Here is a 14,198-nt window from a genome sequence, read left to right as displayed (position 1 = left end):
GTATATATAGCACTTGATATATAAGTATAAATGTATATATAGCACTAAGAAAAATCTTTTGATCAATTCAAATTTACAAGCATTAATATGTTCGTTTTGCTTGTTGTTTTATATTGTAATATTTACAGAAGATTTTATATAAGTTTATAATTTTGAACTCGCAACATTGGGTTGTATACAATGTATTAATGTTGGTCCATATACATTAAATCAACGTTGAGTTATTTACATTGGATCAATAGGTTTAGATCTAAAAAACAACAACGTTTTGCAATGGTATACATACGTTTAAACAATGTATCTGTGCAAGCTGTTTTTAGTTGCATCGGTATTAAGCCTTTTATTGGTATCATTGTTAAAATCATGATATTGGATCAATATTAGATTTGAATCAGAAAAACAACAAACGTTTGCAATGATTTTACATAAGTTGGTCCAATATATGTGTATTAGTTGGGTAATCACTGTGGTAGCCTTTCTACTTTTTTTTCTATCAATACTGTAACACTATTGGTTTGTCCGGTGTCGACATTAGTGTCACCACATCAATAGCCACCAATTTACTAAAAAAATATTGGCTTTACTACAGAGTAATCTACAAAGTACTGTAAAGTAATATAGTTTGATTTCAAAAGCTGTTCCATTAGATGTTGATAATGGTCAATGTAAGTAGAACCCGGCTTTTTTATTAATTTCTTGAAAAAGAATTGATTTCTGTAGCATTTGTTTACGATAGTATTTCCAAATGGTGTGGTTTTTTTCATATTCAATAAAGTTTTGTTCTTGCGTCTATCGAAACAGAGACATCGTACAACATTTAACTTATCTTGTATTTCACATAGGTACTTAATTTTCTTACGTCGTACCTTATTCTGATTGATTACAGATCTGTCAAAAATTCATGTCCGCTGTAGGCTGTTGTTAATACTGATATTCAATTTTAGAACTCTCGCCATAAAATATCACAAGCTGGTATAGCCATCCTTGAATTTTTCAGATATTTCTCAGTTCTTCAAACCTTATTAACATATCTTTTCTGGTGTATGGTGTATTTCAGTTCTTTAAATCTTATCAATATTTCTTATCTGGTGTAAATAATATATTGTTTTCAACATTTTAAGTGCTTCTTAAAACATTTTTAAATGATTTCTTATAAAAATATAATTATAATAAAAATATAAAATAAATATATATGTATATACACAGAGCCGGTCCGTGGCATTTCGGGGGCCCCGGTGCAAAATAAGTTTGAGACCCTTTAAATATATTTAACCTAAACGGAGATATTTTTTATTGATACTCTTTAATTCCTAGTCAATTGTGTAATTTTAATGAGCAGTATTCATATAAATAAAGAAATAACCGATTAATAAAAAAATGCATAATTGTGAAACATGAGTGAAAATAAAATGTATGAAAAATAATTTTCTTTACCATCGTTTACAAAAACACCTTTCAGTGAAAAATAGGAACTCTCCGTGCTTTGGCTTCGGTAAACTTTTTATCATCTCCGTTAAATTAATGTTACCGGCAATCTCATTTTCAATAGAAATTAAAGTGCGCACAATCAATCTTGATTCATTGTGGTTCTTAAATAAGTTTTATTCAGCTTAAGTTTAGAAAAGCTTCGCTCCCCTGAGGCTACAGTACTTGGCACAGTTTCAATAATTCGCAGAGCCACACATAAATTTGGAAATACATCCATCAGCTTTTTACTTTTTAAATATTTTAATGGTGTCACATTTGATGAAAGTACAATTGAAATCATTTGTAGTTCAGAAAATAATTCTTTTCCATTAATATCAGAATATCCCTCAAAAGTTAGTTTTGTAAATCAAGGCAGTTTAAGTTCTGAAGAACTTACCTTTTGTAAAGAATTTACATTAAAGAATTTACATTAAATAAAAAACACTACATAATCCTTTATTTGATTAAACCTTTCCTTTAATGAAACTACTACATTATCAATAAGAACATTGAAGAATTCTATTATAGGGTCATCATTACTTTCGTAAAAAAATAAACTTTTTTTTTTACGCGCTCTTAAGGAATGGGTGTTTATAAACTTTGGTTCCACGTCTAGTTTACTTGCAAGCTCTTTAGCGTCTATAATGCAACTGCAGAAGCCATTATCACAAAAATCTGCAAGGAATATTAGTGTCTTCTATGTTTTAATTTACTGGTCATTTTTAGATCTGAATCTACTGCTTGCATCATTTTGATAACTACGTTAATACGAAAAAGGATCTCATACCAAACAACTAGTGAAATTAGGAAAGAAAAACTTTTCAATTGATTTCCAATCGTTTTAGCTTCGTTTCGGCAATTGGCAGGAAAAGAATCGCTATTAATTATTTCATATAATGCGTTGTATATTTCTCCTACCTGGTAACGTAATGCTTTAACACTGTTTATGCGTGCTTTATACCGAGTCTGAAAGTGACTTTAGAGTTTAGAAAAAAAAGACACTAAACTAACTGAAGATTTTGCAGAATCGCGTAAAATTAAATTCAAATTATGACATGCACAAGGAATGAAAAAAAAACCAAAGGGTTTAGACTAGAAATTCTTGCTTGAACACCAGAAAGTGAGCTCCTGTTTCACAGTCAACAGGTAAAAATGAAATGAAATGCTCATTTATGGCAACTTCTGGTTCTATCTGAACATAACAAATAATCAACAAAATTTGCTCAGTGTGAGAAAGGCCCGGTGTGCAGTTTAGAATAAACGAAAAGTATTTTGCTTTCTTGGACTGCATAACAGTTTCATCTTTAATTGAACCAGTTAGAAAATTAATCGTTTCATTTGGAATATTTTTACCAAGGAAACTAACAAAAATTTCTTCTGATTTGATTCGTCTGACGTTGTCCTGAAAAATTGTATTATATTTAGCCAGTAGTTCAACTAGTCCCAAAAATTGCCATTATTTGTATGCTCTAGCTTTTCAGTTAACCCACGAAAATGTTTCCATTCCTGCATAGCTTCCATATGAGACTTACCGTTTTCTTGAATTTTTAACTCTTCTGATAGCTTACGCCACTACTAGCATCAGAAAATCTGTTTTTAGATGTTGAATACAACTTACAACAGAAAAAGAACACATTATTTTTAGATTTTGAATAAATTAACCAACGTCTAGCCACTTGTTCACCATTAGGAAGAACTTTAGTGTAAAAAGAAGCACTGAACTTTCGAGAATCTTTTTCATCTCGAGAAAAAGAAATATTTTCAATGCGCACAGGACCTTGTTTGACAAAACTTAAACGAATGCGATCGCTAAGATATTCAGGCTACAGTCCAGAATAATTGCCTAATGGTTGCTGAACAATTTGTTCTTTATTATTGGGAGCAACAATATCAGAAGTTACATTATTATCATTGTTATTGTTTTTTCTGACAACGTCACGCATTTTCCTTCATCAGTAGTTAGAATATCACTTTCAGATAACTGTTTTTTTATTTGTACTTTTATATTCTGCATCAGTAATAATAATTCCAGTGGAAACACTTCCTTCATTAGCATCAACATGAGTGAATAATATGTTATGCTCACTTTCTAGAGATTGAGTGACAACTTTGCTGCCTACCGGATATAAAGATCCACTTGGAATTTCTCCAGCAGTAAAATTATTAGTATCACAGGAAATTTAAAATACTTGTTTAGAGCAGCTGTCTGTTTGTTAATGAATACTGTTTGTTTTAATATTTTTTCTTTTCAGAGCATTAGATTCATACTTTCGAATCCCGTGTCTGGCCATTTCACCCACAACTTAAACTTTCTCTCACGAGTTTATTTACAAGTTAACTTTAATTATTCCCGTATTCTGCAAAACTCCAATAAAGCATCAACAAACCGCCATTAGTGGAAATACAGTTTAGGTTTAAAACTTTGAAATATGTGTGGCCACACAGTTTGCACTAAACTTTGGTTTATGGTCGGAACCGTTGGTTAATGCTCGGAAACCATAAAATTGGTTTGTGATTGTGATAAAGTTAATATTGCAATATAATATTTAATATTGCAAATAAAAAACTTGACTTTCAAATTATTAAATAAAGAATAATTTTATTATCTATTCTCCTGCAAAAATGATGGTGTCCCTATAAATTGAGTAAATGTGGGGCCCTGGTGCGTGGCAAACTTTGCACCCCCCTACGGACCGCCTCTGTATATATATATAAATACATACATATATATATATATATATATATATATATATATATATATATATATATATATATATATATATATATATATATATATTTATACATATATATATACATACATGTATACTTTTTAGTCTTTTTTATACTGCTTCTTAAAAAAGGTTTCTTGAAAGAGGTATGTGATTTTTTAATTTTCTTATTATTTTTGAATATGTATTTTTCATAAGAATAGGAAATGTCTGCGTAAATTATTTGTAAAAAATATTAACTTGATTTTCTTACTAATGTCGTCAATAAACCATTTTCCGAAAAAACTTGCGTGCAAAGCAAGTATAGCTTTTAAGTGAATAATAGGCACTTTACGTATTAGCGACGGGAGAACTTTGCAACGGTTTTTGCGTAACGTATGATTTTGCGCATTTTGCTGCGTACAACGGTGTTGCAATTTGTAAACAAACAATATCGTCGTTACATTTCACCAAGCGAGAGAACTTGCGGTAGCAGCATTTTGCACCAATGTTATTGACGAAAACACTTTTGCAATAATATATAACATTAATTACAATAGTAACCTAAATCTTCCTTACGTAAATTACAATAGATTTGATATTGATAATCTTTGCGGCAACGAATGCTTGAGTGAATTTCAATTTTATAAAAATGTCATTTATAAACTTCAAGAAGTGTTAAGAATACCTGAAGAAATTGTTTGCAAAAACCGTGTAAAAATTGAAGGGATATTATGGCATTGTGTATGTTTTTTAAACGATTTTCTTATCTACGTCGGTATTCGGACATGATTCCCCGGTTCGCAAGACCTGTACCTCAAATATGTATGTCAACAAACTTAATAATGTCACATATATTTGGCAACTTTGGATATTTATTAAAATATTTTAATCAAGCTTGGTAGCACCTGCTCAGCTATCAATATTTAGCAATGCTATTACTAACAAAGGAGCATTATTGCTAAACTGTTAGGGATTTATTGATGGCACCGTTAGCCCAGTTTTTCAACCACAAGAAAGTCAAAATTAATTTATAATGGTTATAAAAGGTTACATGCTATTAAATTTCAATCGGTTGTTGCTCCAAATGGATTAATAGCTTTTTAAGATGGACCCTACGAAAGTAGAAAACACGAAGCGGAATGCTAGCTGAGCCTGGATTGCTTAACATGCTGAACATGTTTTTTTTTTCACAAAATGGTACGCTACTCTGCAAATATGGTGATACTGCTTATCCTTTAAAAATCCATTTGCAGTCACCATTTAGAAACAATTCTGCAGGGTTAACGGTGGATCAGTTAGCCTACTATAAAGCAATGAGTCAAGTTCGAACTTCTGTGGAATGGGCATTTGGTGATATAATCAACTACTTTTCATTTTTAGACTACAATAAGAACTCAAAAATAGGACTCAGTTCAGTTGGTAAAATTTATACCACGTGTGTATTGTTGAGAAATGCACATACATGCTGTTATAAATGCACTACTTCAACTTATTTTGGGTTAGATCCTTCTCTAGAATTTTTTTTCATAAACAATAAACTGTTTAATACAAAACTTTTTTACTTTATTATTTTGTTATATCTAAAAAGATTCTTTACATTCTTATAATCATATGTTATAGCATTAAAAAAGATTCTTTACATTTTTATAATCATATGTTATAGCATTAAAAAACTTTTCCAATTTTATTATCTATTTTTACTAAGAACTTTTGTATATCTTAACCTGTAGTGAAATTTGTTAACAATTAATGTAATAAGATATTAATTTAAGTTTAATCTAATCAAATTAACAATTATTTAAAATTAATCTAGCCTATTAAGAAAAACACGTGAAACAAACATAATTTTATTGTTTAGCAATACTATTTTTAACATAATGTGTGTATATATATGCATATATATATATATATATATATATATATATATATATATATATATATATATATATATAAATATATACATAAATATATACATATCTAATTATTTAGTTATTCAATTAACACAGAAAACAGTTGAGTCTGTTGTTGTTGTGTTTGCATTAAAGATAACATTAGTTGATGCTGATTTTGATGCTGCATTAAAGTCTGTTTCTGCAACTGTTCCATCATTGCAGAATAAATGGTTTGTTTTTGGGTCATTAACAAAGATTTGTTTTTAATTTGTTTTCTTTAAAGTTCTAAAGTAGACACCTTGATTTTGAATTCATTCAATGTTTTTTCAGCTGAGCATTTATTTCAGATTGTTGTCTAAGAAATGATATTGTATCTGAGCCTCTACCTCGTACTTTTTTTGGTTTTTTTGAATTGCCATCATTATAACGTAAACTTGTTTCAGCAAAAGTTTCCAAACATCGACGTTTTTATTTCCTCTGCTTGAACTTTTTAATGTTGTTCTTTACAGCATCATCCTTTTCAACAACATTAGCTTTATCAATTTTTTCTTGAATACCAATTTCAGTATCAGTTAGATCAGGAGGACTAATGCCACTTAACTTTTCTTTGTCCGACATTTTTTTTTTTAAGTTTTTTCCAGCAAAATGAACCTCTAACAAAACGTTGATTTACATTGAGTTAAGGATTTTCCATTGAATTCGGCATTGCCGAATGCCGACCCTAATTCCGAGGGTTGATATTTTATGTTATAATATTATAAGAGGTGAAACAAATAAGAACTGTTTTATGATATCTTGAATAAAAATTACATTATTTAAACTTGAAATTAATTTTGTTAAAACTCGCGCCTAACATGTAAAGGTTTCGCAATAATAAGATAATTTACTTTAGGGAAAGTTTGACTTTCCTACAACAACTTAAATTAAAAAAAGAATACTGATAACTTAAACATATTAATTTATATATTTAAAGCTGCTTAAAGAAATATTTAATATAGATTACACTAAAAAAAAACATATACTACATACATTCGTTTTTTTCCAACACAACTTTGACTATTGGACGCTATGTTTTGAAAAAAAACTCACGACAACTTCAAAAATGGAAATTTGAAGACGACCGAAAAAATCAGAACGCTAAATAAGGTTTTCCACAACAAATACTTGCAGAGAATTCCGTCCTAAAGCTCTCCCGTAGTTGTTGCCTAAAGTGCCCAATGATTTTCTACAGAAAATTGTAAAAATATGACTACTATGGCAACGAACCATGGCTACATGACTACTATGACAACGAATGTAAAACTTAACGAAAAACTGGGGAAAGGGAAGATTTAATTTTTTTTTCTAAATAAATAGAAATTGGTCTCACGATTAGAAATACAAAACAGAACTAAAACAAAACTATACAACAAAGGTACCTCTAAATAAATAATCAAATAGGGTTGTCTGCATGCATAACGAATGTCTGTGTAGTTTTCATTACATTTTCAAATACGTCACGCAATTTTTGATTATTATAGACCCCTCCTCTCCCCTAATCATAACATCGTAATATATATATATGTATGTATATATATATATATATATATATATATATATATATATATATATATATATATATATATATATATATATATATATATATACATATGTGTATATATATATATATATATATATATATATATATATATATATATATATATATATATATATATATATATATATATATATATATATAAATAAGTATATATATACATAAATATATATATATATATATATATATATATATATATACATAAGTATATATCTATATATATATATACATATATATATATATATATATATATATATATATATATATATATATATATATATATATATATATATATATATATATTTATTTATATATATATATTTATATATATATGTATATGTATATATATGTATATACATTTTACATATTACAATTCGATTGTCAAATCGAATAATGTTGTTATCAACATTTTTTTCGAATTATTATCAGCATTCTATTATTAAAACTAATTTAAAAAGGTTTTTTTTAGTTATTATAAGTTGTTATTTTCAAATTTTTTCTTGATAGGCAAGATAAAATTGATTAAATTTGTGTGACGAAAAGGTTCGTTCAAAACGTTTATATTACTTAGACTAAATTTACATATGAAATATGAAAAATAAGAAAAAATACCAACACTAATATAAATAAAATTAATAAAGAAATAACAAAAAAGGGTATGAAAACATTGAATACAGGTGAATATTTTTTTGCATTTGTCTGTTTAGTTCAGAACGTTATCACTCAGTGATAGTTAAGAAGAGATCTGAAGAAAAATATTGCGTTTAGACTCATTTGTTTTCAAAAAACGCCGATCTTTTTCACGGGTTTTGAAAAAATCATGAAACTTATTGTTTTATTTTATAAATGTTCGGTGATTTTATTTTCTGCAAGTTTCAGGTTTTAGCTAATTACTATAGGAAAAGAGTTAAAATATAAGATATAAAAATAAGAAATAAAAATTGAGCTTGCGAAGTATATGTTTATGTAAATAATTACTATTTGTAATAATTACATATATGTATATATATATATATATATATATATATATATATATATATATATATATATATATATATATATATATATATATATATATAAACAAAGTAAAATATATATATATATATATATATATATATATATATATATATATATATGTATATATATGTATATATGTATGTATATATATATACAGGGGCGGGTTTAGGTATGTGGTGGCCCCTGGGCGGAATATACTGTGGGGGTCTCTTATAAATAAATAAGGAAATATGTTTTTTTACTTATTGAATAATATTTATTATTATGTTTAGTACTAGTAACACTAGTAACAATTAACTACTATTTAATAATAAATAATTATAAAAACAATCAAATCGAGTATAGCTAGTTACTAGTTATACTCGATATTATGATAATATTACTTAATATACTAGTTACTGTAACTAGTATATTAAGTAATATTATCATAATATTCAGTGTAAGTAATTGAATGAAAAATAATAAATAAAAATAATAATGTCAAGTAATTAAAATTAAATGCCGGCAACTTTTCTTAATTTTATTTGTACAAACTTATCAATAACGTTTTGAAAATCAAGTTTTCTTAAAATATCAGACTCAGAGCTCATTATCGCTAGTTGATTGAGCCTGTCTCCGTCCATAGAAGTACGCAATCTATTTTCTATGTGCTTTAAATTAGAGAATGATCTTTCACTACTACTGTTTGTAATCATAATAACAAGATAAATACGAAGAACTATTTCAACATTAGAAAAACAATCTTTTACTTTTTACTTTTACCTTATTAATTAATATTTTATAGAATAAATGTTCTTGACTAATATTGTGAAATTCACTGCTTTCATCTTTAAAATGTTTATAAAATTCTTTAATTTGAATAAGTTCGTTTCCTAAGTGTTCATCAATATCATCCTGGTAAATTTTAACAAGTTTAATTGCTTCATTTTCAATTTCCTTTTCAATTTCAATTTTCAAAAACCTTGCGAAAATCCTTCAAATCATGACAACAACAAAAATATTGTATATAAACAAAAGGTCTTAAAAACTTATGGAAAATCCAATGAACTAGATTACAATTTATCAAATTTTATCGGTTATAAAAACTGGATTACTTCTTGGTTTATCTTGCTGCCTTGAAAAGATTTCTTGTTATATACCAAAGATCAAATTTTTTTTAAAACGGAATTGTGTCAGCCAAGTCAATCATCCTTACAAAATTTTTAGCTGAAGAATGAGCTTTATAAGCTCACAGAGTTAATGGTCGCCAGATATTAGTATGTTCAATACTTAAGTATATTCTTAGAGTTAATTTTCAAATATTTATTATAGAAAATATTTGCGTTAAATAAAAATTACAAAAATTACCATGCGCAATTCATTTCCCTATTGTTAAAGTACCATGTGCGATTTATATATTGTTAGCTAAAGTAAAACAACATATGTAAAAAAAAAAAACATTTCATTTCGCTCAACAACACTGCAATTTTGTATTATTCTGGTTATCAAACGTTTAACCACCTCAATCTCTCCACTCAATACCTACCAACCATTCAAACCTTTAACCACGATCTCAACCACTAAACACCCCAGCAATACTTTACTATTCTATTTATCAAAAATTGTATACACAGTAAAAAAAAATACCTGTTATACTTTTAAAAAACATAACGGTAAATTATGTGTTTTATAACGGGTTTTCAGAATATGGCAACAGTAATCCATACAAGGCTGGATTTGAGATTTATAGAGACAAAGAATAGAATCCGGAGTAAGAAAGTGGTAAGCACGATAAAGAGATGTAACCTTAGCAGATGTTAATTTTGCAATGGATTTAATACAAGGTTTCCAAGAAAGATGGGAAATAAGAGTTAATCCAAGAACATGAAGGATAGATGACTCATCGAGTAAATTACTGTTTAAAAATATAGAAAGATCAAGATTGTTGCAATAAGAATTAGCTAAAAAAATTGAGTTTCGTCTGAATTAAAGTTTACTAGCCATTGAGTGCCCTATGCTGTAGTAGAAATAAGATTCTTTCCAAGCTCAAATTCCGCCTCCAAGCAATCAGGGAGTGTTAACTTCTTATAAAGACAAGAATAAATGGTAATATCATCAACAAACAATGCCTCCGTAGATGTAAGAATTTTTGGAAGATCGTTACTTAAATTATAAAAAGTATAAGGCCAAGGTTAGGACCTGGAGAAACCCCTGAAGTTACTGGAAATGAAGAAGAGTGCTGTCCATTGAAGACAACTTTTATACTGCAATTGGTAAGGAAGGATTCAATAGTCTTAAAGATGTTACCTGATGGACTGTGAGAGGAGAGCTTATGGAGAAGACCAGCATGACAAACTTTTACAAAGACTTTAGAAATATTGAGAGCGATAGCCTTAGCCTTTCCAATCTATTTAATGCACGATAAAACCTATTAGTTATAAATATTAACAAATTAGCAATAGAACGAGAAGATCTAAAACCGTATAAATGATCATGAGTAAGTTTTTTGATTCATGATGAGAGATTAGGTTTTTGTTAATTAAAAACTCAAAAACCTTGCTTATGATAGCAAGAAGACTAATGGGACGGTAGTTAGACAACTCAAATTGCTCTCCAGAATTTTTAAAAATGAGAATAACAAATGCCGCTTTCCAGAAGGATGAAAAACAAGACTTTGATAAGCACTTGTTAAATAGTTTTGAAAGTATAGACGGCAGTTCCGGAGAACACTTTTGCAAGACTATATCAGGTATGTTGTCCAAACCAAAAGCTGTTGAAGAACATTAGCTGGAAATCACTTTAGATACAGAAGCTAAATTGGTTCGAATTTCAAACAATCGATCAACCTATTTTTCGGCTATATCAGGTAGTATGTGACTAGGGGAACCAAGATATGAGAGTGATGAAAAGTTTTTAGCAAACAATTCAGCTTTGTATTTAGGTGAGGCAACAATATGTGAACCATGCAAGATAGGATGAATGAAAGATTTATTTAGATTTTATATATATATATATATATATAATATCATATATGTATATATAACATACATGTTTTTTTTAATTTTAAAGTTTGAATGAATTTTGCGAGCAAATATATTGTTTTTAGGTGAGTTCTCTTGTATATTTTAGTTACTGATACTATTATTGTTATTAAATAGTGGCAATACTTTCAGTCAACCATATCTGTCAAAAGTTAGCTTATTACTCATTTAGCTGTCATTTGTTGAAAAGTGTGGTTGGAGTTCATTCAAAATTGAATTCAATTATTCATTTTTGGAACAGTTTTTCGTAAGTTTTTTGAGTTTAGGACTATCGAAACGCAAGTAAAGGTTAATAATCTAAAAGTTATGGCTAATAATTTATTATTTTTGCTAACTTTAGTGCATAAATCCTAATTCGTAACCATTTTGACCTCTCATTGATTTTTTTTGAATGGGCAAGTTGAGGGAGGGGGGGCAGTGCTAAATTAAAGGACCCCGAAATAGTTTTAAGGAGCTTTTTTTTTTTAGTCGTTTTTCAATCAATTTTTTCAAAATTAATTATTTGAAAAGTTATTGGGGGGGGGGGGGGGCAAATGCCTCTCCCCCCCTCCTCCCGGTTGCTAGGGGCCTGCAAGTCTTCAGACTTAACCCCACAAAAATGTAGGAAAGTAAAAACCTTACTTCTTCATTCTACACATTTTCAGAGAAAGATAGCAGCAATTACAAGTGTTTCAAAGTCTGTAGTGAACCAAATCAAAAGAAAAATTAAGCCCCAAGAACCGTACCACGTCGCCAGAAGTGGCAGAAAAAAGATCACCACTCCACGTTGTGACCGTAAAATCTAGGACATCTGTCTTAAAAACAGAAAAAAAGTGTAATTCAACTAGCTACAATCACAAATAATGAAGTATTCAACGTCTTCTAAAGACTGAAGAGAATTTAATGGGTCAATGTACAACCTAAAAACCACGTCTAACTGAAGCCATGAAAAAAAAGTTACTGGAATGAGCTAGAAACACCAGAAAATCACTATTGAAGACTGGAGTAGAGCACATACGACTTATAATATTGTAAGAACCCTAAAAATGTATAGCTTTATAATTATATCTTTGTAATGAATCTTTGTAATAAAAAATATCTTAGTAATGTTTTACAGGTCTGCTTCTCGGACAAGTCAACAATCTTGCTAGACAAAAGTTCATTTGTCCGATGCCGCCCAGGAGAAAAATTCTACCAGGACTGCCTTATAGAAAAAGTTAAACATACTGTAAGTGTAATGGTGTGGTGTGTAATCTCAGTCATGGGTATGGGCTCCCGCTCTATTGTGAAAGAAACCATGAGACAAGACCAAACCAAGCAAGTACTGGAAAACAGGTTTCTGCCTCAGGTCTAAGAATGGTTTACTGGTAATGAAGTGTATTTTTTTATGCATGACTTGGCACCGTGTTATAAAGCTAAGAGTGTTGCAGCATTCACAGCTGAAAAAAATGTGCGCATTTTGCCTTGGCCGGGGAATTCCCCTTACATGATCCATAGAGAAAATCTATAAAAGTTCACAAACCGGGAAACTGCTAAAAAGATCATCACTACCAAGCAGCAAATGATAGAAACCCTTATTAGAGAGTGGTATAACAACCCCAGTCCAGGACAACGCAAAAGTTTGCATGAAAAGCATACCCAACGCCTGAGAGCCTTTATTGTAGCAAAGGATTGCATTACAAAATATTGGGATTATTACCTTCTTTGTTATTTTTAAAACTTTTTATGAAAGAATAATTAGCTGTAAAGAATTAATTATGTTGTTTTATATTCTAAATAAAACTCTCTAATTATAAATAAGATAAAAAATAACTGTAAGGTTTGTATTAATTAATTTAAGTAGTTTAAACTTTAAAATTAGTAAAAAAGTAAAGTCTCACTAATAACTTGGCCACCCACTGTATGTATACATAATATACATACATAGTATGTATACATTATATACATACATAGTATGTATAACATACATACATAGTATGTATAATATACATACATAGTATGTATAATATACATACATAGTATATATATATATATATATATATATATATATATATATATATATATATATATATATATATATATATATATATATATATATATATATATATATATATATATATATATATATATATTATTATGCACATACATAGTATGTGTGCATATAATATGTACATTAGGGGTATGACTAAATAGCACATTCCATTTTTTCAGAAATACCAAAAGCGGCAAAAGATTTTACTTGTATTAACATAAAAGAGTAATACTTTTTTCCAAATCGAAAAAAAACTCGCCTACCAGAGCAGATAAAAATTTTGTCCCAGCAACCTAAAAATACAAAAAGTTCAAAATTTTGGATTTATTATAGGGGCAGGGTCACTTGAAAATATTTCAAAAGTACCACATTTTTGTGGCTTGATCTATCTTATTTTAGATTATGCTTTGTTTTTTTGGTAAAAATGATAAGAATGGTCGATCTTACCAATTTAAATAATGTGTATATTTGGGAGGTTTTAAGGGA

This window comes from Hydra vulgaris, chromosome 02, assembly GCF_038396675.1.
Source record: "Hydra vulgaris chromosome 02, alternate assembly HydraT2T_AEP".
Taxonomy (NCBI): domain Eukaryota; kingdom Metazoa; phylum Cnidaria; class Hydrozoa; order Anthoathecata; family Hydridae; genus Hydra; species Hydra vulgaris.
The sequence above is the reverse complement of the archived record's forward strand: the minus strand, read 5'-3'. Positions refer to the sequence as shown.